The sequence below is a fragment of the Myxine glutinosa genome, chromosome 9 (genome assembly GCF_964187855.1).
Source record: "Myxine glutinosa chromosome 9, kmMyxGlut1.1, whole genome shotgun sequence".
Taxonomy (NCBI): domain Eukaryota; kingdom Metazoa; phylum Chordata; class Myxini; order Myxiniformes; family Myxinidae; genus Myxine; species Myxine glutinosa.
The window spans coordinates 74,265,435-74,270,960 of NC_136269.1; positions in this window are offsets into that span (position 1 = coordinate 74,265,435).

The window sequence follows — 5,526 nt, forward strand, 5'->3', positions numbered from 1 at the left end:
AGAGAGAGAGGGAAAGAGAGAGAGAGGGAAAGAGAGAGAAGGAAAGAGAGAGAGAGAGAGAGGGAAAGAGAGACAGAGGGAAAGAGAGAGAGGGAAAGAGAGAGAGGGGGAAAGAGAGAGAGGGAAAGAGAGAGAGAGGGAAAGAGACAGAGAGAGGGAAAGAGAGACAGAGGGAAAGAGAGAGAGGGAAAGAGAGAGAGAGAGGGAAAGAGAGAGATAGAGGGAAAGAGAGAGAGAGAGGGGAAAGAGAGAGAGGGAAAGAGAGAGAGAGAGGGAAAGAGAGAGATAGAGGGAAAGAGAGAGAGAGAGGGAAAGAGAGAGAGGGAAAGAGAGAGAGAGAGGAAAGAGAGAGAGGGAAAGAGAGAGAGGGAAAGAGAGAGAGGGAAAGAGAGAGAGGGAAAGAGAGAGAGAGAGGGAAAGAGAGAGAGGGAAAGAGAGAGAGAGGGAAAGAGAGAGAGAGGGAAAGAGAGAGAGGGAAAGAGAGAGAGGGAAGAGAGAGAGGGAAAGAGAGAGAGAGAGGGAAAGAGAGAGAGGGAAAGAGAGAGAGAGGGAAAGAGAGAGAGAGGGAAAGAGAGAGAGGGAAAGAGAGAGAGGGAAAGAGAGACAGAGGGAAAGAGAGAGAGGGAAAGAGAGAGAGGGGGAAAGAGAGAGAGAGAGGGAAAGAGAGAGAGAGGGAAAGAGAGAGAGGGAAAGAGGGAAAGGGAAAGAGAGAGAGAGGGAAAGAGAGAGAGAGGGAAAGAAAGAGAGAGAGGAAAGAGAGAGAGGGAAAGAGAGAGAGGAAAGAGAGAGAGAGGGGGAAAGAGAGAGAGAGGGAAAGAGAGAGAGAGGGAAAGAGAGAGAGAGAGGGAAAGAGAGAGAGGGAAAGAGAGAGAGAGAGGGAAAGGGAAAGAGGGAAAGAAAGAGAGGGAAAGAGAGAGAGGGAAAAAGAGAGAGAATTGAATTTGCAACACCATTTATTTCACAAAAACAAACCAGGTCAAGTCAAATTTTACAGGAGAGAAAAATAGAAAAAAACAACATAGTTCTTAATGTAATTATTAAAAAAGAAAGACCAAATGCAATTCATTTACAACACATAAGGCTTCATTAACACACCATTTGCACTCAAAGAGTTTGACATTTTCATTCGCCACATAATAATCAAACTCTAACCATATTCTTGCAGACACCAGCCCTTTAAACATAGGAACAACATCAAACCCATGCCCATTATCAATTTTAATTTTCCTTGATTTATATATTGAATATTTTGCTACAGCAACTAAGAAGTTTAGGAGAACACGAGAGTCCTTGCAGGAGGGTTTGAAAGATACACCAAAAATAAAAGAATGTGAAGTGAAAGGAAAAGACAACTGATCAAAAAGGTGTTTGAGAATCAAGAAAAGAGGTATTAGTCTTTCACATTTCACATAGGCATGAAAGAGATCCTCCTTCTTAGAAGGGGCATGCTACCGGTACTGAGCTATCAAGGTGATGAACAAAGGTGTTCGTAGGGAGAGCCCAATGTGCTAATCTCCACTGGATATCTGATAGGAACCCATAAATAGGTAGTTTGTACATATTAGGCCACAGTGGCATGGCAGGAGACCCTGGCCCTAACCTTTCTGACCACAAGGCCACTCTTGTTACTCCGGAGAAGGGTGATGCTTGGTTTTCTCGAAGGAGCTTGTGAATACCCGCCTTTGTTACCAAATGAAAAGGAGATACAAGTTCACCATTTGACTGGAGAGCTGGGAGCACCATAATTTCAGGGAAGGACAGCCGAAAATGTCTTTCAATCCTGACAAATCTCACACTCTTACAATGTCTCTCCGAAAAGACCGACTGGACAACCCTCCCATCTACTTTCTGAATAATCCTCTCCAAGAAGTTCTGTCACTCAAGCTTTTGGGTCTCACTATCTGCCATGATCTTTCCTGGGAAAACCACATTTCCAAGCTGGCCTCCAAAGCCAGTCGCCGACTGGGCATCCTCCGTCGTGCGAAGTCCTTCCTTGGCACACCTGAGCTCCTCACCACATACAAGGCTTTCATCCGCAGCTCAATGGATACTGCTCTCCCCTCTGGGCTGGTGCTCCTGCCTCACACCTAGCTCGTCTTCACGCTGTTAAAAACCAAGCTTTCAGAATGATGGGAATCTCCACGATGACGCTATCTCCGAGGGCCTTTCACTTAATCACCGCAGGCAGGTTGGTGGACTTTCTGTCTTCGACCGACGCCTCTCCGGCCTTGCTCCCCCAGCTCTCTCTGTGCTCTGTCCCCCAAATATTCCTGCAGGTCGCACAGGTTCTGCCTGCAACCCTCTTATGGTTAAACTGCCAAAATCAAGACTTTCTGCTCACCTTCACTCCTTCATTCCTCTTTTCTCCCGCCTCTGGAACAAACTCCCTCACTCTCTTCAATCCCACTCCACCCTCCAGGTCTTTAAAACAGCTGTTCACCACCATCTCTTATCTTCCCCCAATCCAAAACCTTGATCTTTTCTACGCCCACTAATTCACCCCAGATCCACCTTGTTTGTAATTCCAACTTCTTTCCTGGTAGTCCTGGCAGTGTCCATATGTTTTATGCCTCTCCCACCCCCTTTCCCATGCCTCCCCCCCAAAGCCCTCTCCCTCCCACAGTTCTCTCGATGTCTCCATGTCTCTCGGTTCCTGCTCTCAAATGTTGTGTTTGTGTCCTCATCTTGTCTACCGCTCCCGATGCTTTTTGTTTTATGTGTCGGTTATGTGTCGGTTTGTCGGTTTGTCTTTCTGTGTGATAAATGTTCGCTCCTTCACGAGCCTCGATCTTGTATACAAAAAAAAAAAAAAAAAAAAAAAAAAAAAAACCTGTCTGCAGTGGACAGGCTAATAACTTAATTATTTTTTAACTCTGTGAACATCGATCCTGAGATATTGATGGACAATTGGATGAAATTGAGATGGCTAGAGATCAAACATGCAATGGCATACTGAGCAGGACACAAAATTAATTTTGGGATCTACGGAGATCAAAGTTCCCTCATTCAGTGATCAAAAGCGACCTCTTGGCTGTGAAGAGCGTGATGGTCAAAGCTCGCGATCGATTTATGATACCAGATTTGAACAAGACATTTACTGGCATTTACTGCTGTTGTGATGCGATTTTCTTTTTTGGCAGCAATGTATAAACAAACAGCAAGTATATCAAACCATTTCAATCACAATCAAAAGCGATAAAATGCATTAATGCGTGATAATTTGACGGTAATACACAGAATAATTGAATGAGTAACAAAATGTCGCCTTAAAATCACATGACACGGCCTGGCCAATGACATAGTGAAGTCGGGAGATCAGTCGTCTCCCCTGGCCTCCTCATAGGCAGGGGGTGGGAAGAGGGCTCCATGTACCTACGACCTGACCCTGGGTACTACCAACACATATACAAAATTTGGTGGAGATTGGGCCAGCCCTGCTTTTTCTTTTCTATGATTTTCAGATGTATATACATACATACACATACACACATACAGATCATTGCCTGAATTAATATAGTAGGATAGATTTCACTAGGATGAGGAGAACAATGGGACAGGCACAGGAACATCACCAGGGTGTTTTTTGGGGTTTTTTGGAGGTTTTTGGCCTGCCACGTCTCCAGACAATAATTAGCATCTATATATCTATCTATAATTCCAGTAATCTCTGTGTGTATGTGTGTGTGTGTATGTGTGTGTGTATGTGTGTGTGTCTGTGTGTTTGTCTGTGACCGCTGTTTCTCGACAACCACGGGTCCGATATACTTGAAACTTGCCAGGTATATTGCTGGGGACCCGAGGATGTGCCTTTTCAAGGTTTGAAATTAATCGATCTATAATTCCAGTAATCTCTGTGTGTATGTGTGTGTGTATGTGTGTGTGTATGTGTGTGTGTCTGTGTGTTTGTCTGTGACCGCTGTTTCTCGACAACCACGGGTCCAATATACTTGAAACTTGCCAGGTATATTGCTGGGGACCCGAGGATGTGCCTTTTCAAGGTTTGAAATTAATCGGACAAGTGGTTCCCAAGGTATGGTCACCGTACTCGCAAGCCGTTCGCTTTGGCTTTGCGAATGGACCAAACCATTTCATGTAAATAGAGGGGGGGTTCTACCGTACTCGCAAGCCGTTCGCTTTGGCTTTGCGAATGGACCAAACCATTTCATGTAAATAGAGGGGGGGGTTCTGTGGTCGTTACTGCCACGTGGTTTCAAAGTTTTTTTTTGTTGTTGTTGTTTGCACGCATGTTTTTTTGCACCCACGTACGGGCACGCCCTAGTATATAAAACACAGTTTGTGTGTGCGTGTGTGTGTGTGTGTGTGTGTAATGTTACCGATAGACTCCGAAACGGAGAGGCTCACGTGCTTGATATTTCGGCATAGACATGGCCATTGAGCCTGGGATGAACATGGCTGAGACCATATTTGACAAGATCCATATTTTTATTCATATTTACGTCAGCGCATTTCAGCGAAGTACCCGCTAATCTCAGCCGGCGCCAGAGCTCGCTGATTCGCTCAGAGCGATCACGTGATGTTCCATCCCGTCACATGTCACACGTCACACGTTTGCACGTAATTCAGGGCGAAAAGCGATTACGGTTTTTCACCTTTATGCGACCGTGTTTTGTGTCGATTTTGTGCGATATGAATTAAATTTTAATTCATATTTCGTGTTTACGAATTCGAATACGAAGGATTTCCCCTTTCGATTTCGAATACGAATCAAATACGAGCTTGAGTCGAGAGGGCGAATGTACGGGTTGGGAATGTGCGGGTCTCCCCTCCCCCACCCGGCAATGCCGGGTACTTCTGCTAGGATCACGTGATGTTCCAACTTTGCCGCCATAATCTCACAGTTATGCGTTCGCACGTAATTCAGTTTTTCCACATTTCAGCGAGGAACATTGCCATTCACACCACATAGGTTTTTGGTCACTTTCATCTGATATTTGTGATTTATTTCAAACAAACTGAATTCCCATCTACACGGCCATGTATTCCTATTAACGTTATGTAAAGTACATAAATTGTGTGGATTACATCATTTCTGGGTGTGATCAATTGCCAGTAACCATCTATATCCCTCCTCTCCCCTTCCCTCCTCCCCTCCCTCCCCCTCCCTTTCCCCCCTCCCCCTTCCCCCTCCCTTCCCCCTCCACCCTACCCTCTCCCCTTCCCCCCCTCCCCTTTCCCCTCCCCTCCCCCTCCCTTTCCACCATGCCCCTCCCTTTCCCCCCTACCCCTTCCTTTCTGCCCTACCCCTTCCCATCCCCCTCCCCCCTCCCCTCCCTTTTCCCCCCTACCCCTTCCTTTCTGTCCTACCCCCTTCCCCACCCACCTCCCCCCTCCCCCTCGCCCTCCCCCCTCCCCTCCACCTCCCCCACGCCCCTCGCCCTCCCCCCTCCCACTCCTCTCCCCCTCCCATCCCTCCCCCCTCTCCTCCCCTCCCCCCTCTCCCTCCCCTCCCCCTCCCCCCTCTCCTCCCCTCCCCTCCCCTCCCCCTCCCCCTCCCCTCCCCCTCCC